At 40.7% G+C, this 1,929-nt stretch overlaps 1 pseudogene; it reads right to left on the bottom strand.

Moving 5' to 3' along the window:
* Positions 1–409: 409 nt before the first annotated feature.
* Positions 410–1,632, bottom strand: LOC102919608 (ADP/ATP translocase 2 pseudogene; annotated as a pseudogene).
* Between the last annotated feature and the right edge of the window lie 297 nt (positions 1,633–1,929).

The raw sequence follows: 1,929 nt of genomic DNA, 5'->3' as shown, positions 1-1,929 counted from the left end.
CCAACTAATCACACTAACATAAAGTATATTATAAAAGACCTTACAGACCAATAAATAACATCACACTTCAACATCAAACAGACCAAAAGACTATGCAATTCAACATACTTCTTTCTAGTCAAAAAAAGACATCCAGAATGGAAAAGTGTAGATTTACATTAAATTTTATGACTTAAGGAAGAATTGAATACTGGTAGTAAAGTTAAGTATTGAAAGAGGATAAAAAGCTAATTTTTTATAGTTCTAATTCTGTCATGGATTTTTTTAAAAAAAAATTTGGTGGTGGATAAATACAAATTACATTCCATACCAGAAGTGTGTGTGTGTGTGTGTGTGTGTGTGTGTGTGTGTGTGTGCATGTGTGTGTGTGTGTGTGTGTGTGTGTGTGTATTAAAAAAAATTTTGTCTTTAGGTATTTTTTATTTCTTCAATTTTTATTATCAGGAGTGACTGAAGTAAAAAATATAATTGAGTCACATCATTATTGTCATTATGGAAATGGCTTTAAGAGAAAACTGGCCAGATGAATATTATTGCTTCCCACTTTTCAACTGGTAAATAGTTGCCATTGATAAAACAGACAAGCCCAGAGAATCTGTCCAGAATGTTCAAGATACGGTGTATTATACAACATTCCTATTCTCAGGAGAACACCTAAGACATACTTATGTGAACTTCTTGATCTCGCCATACAAGACAAGCACAAAGGCACCACCCATTCCCCTGAGAACGTTGGACCATGCACCCTTGAAGAAAGCCTTGCTTCCTTCATCACGAGCGATCTTCCTCTAGCAGTCAATCGTGCCAGTCTGTATACATGATATCAGTTCCTTTGCGTCCCGACTACATCATCACACGATGACGGCGAACCGTGTCAAATGGATAGGAAGTCAGGCCGGCAAAAGCAGTGACAGACTGTGCAATCATCCAGATGATGAAGCTGTGAGTATTCTTGGGATCTGGAAGCATTCCCTTTGCAGTGTCATAGATGCCAAAGTAGACAGCTCGGTAGATAATAATGCCCTGTACTGACACATTAAAGCCTTGGTATAGGCCCCTAATCCCATCAGAATTGTAGATCTTAACCAGGCAGTCACCAAGGCCTTTGAATTCCCTTTCAGCTCCAGCTTTGCCCACATCAGCTGCTAGACGGGTACGGGCAAAATCAAGACGGTACACAAAACACAAGGATGTGGCCCTAGCGGCACCACCTGATGCCAGGTTCCCAGCAAAGTAGGACCCAAACTGGGTCCTCTTGTCCACACCAACCAAAAAGATCTGCTTGTATTTATCTTTGAAGGCAAAGTTGAGAGCCTGGGTGGGGAAGTATCTGATAACATTGGCTGGCCAGGTTACCACGCCAGAGGACAGGACTCCCAGTTCCTTGGGGATACGAACCACCCAGTCTATAGTGCCCTTGTATTGCTTATCTGCCGTGATTTGCTTGCTGGCATGCTGCACCTGCAGCAGCAGCTTGACCCGCTCAATGGGTGCTACCGCCGTCTTGGAGATGGCCACGGCCACTCCACCTGCCAAGAAGTCCTTGGCGAAGGATACAGCGGCATCTGTCATGTTGAAAGAAAAAGAAAAGGCAGAGGACTACGGGACAGGACTGGGTTGACAACCGGCTTTGACTCCTGGGTAATAGGAATTTATATATATATATCTCAGAATTCTATCACATGGTAGTTTTCAAAAATCCTTACAGTTAGATTTCCCCTCTAAAATTTTTAAAATTAGAAACCTGTCATTATTACCTGTCTAAGACTTATTGTTTTGTGTGTAAATGTGTTGAATGTTTCATGGGAATCTTTCCTTTTTAATTTCAATTTTTTTTTGTTACTAATTTGATTCTGATGAGAATCTTATTGCTTCACTGGATTAATTTGGAAGCTCACACTGAAGCGTAACTCAAACAATCCCTAATTC

This window comes from Peromyscus maniculatus, chromosome 9 (genome assembly GCF_049852395.1).
Source record: "Peromyscus maniculatus bairdii isolate BWxNUB_F1_BW_parent chromosome 9, HU_Pman_BW_mat_3.1, whole genome shotgun sequence".
In the NCBI taxonomy this organism is placed as follows: domain Eukaryota; kingdom Metazoa; phylum Chordata; class Mammalia; order Rodentia; family Cricetidae; genus Peromyscus; species Peromyscus maniculatus.
This window is presented reverse-complemented; position numbering and strand designations above follow the sequence as displayed.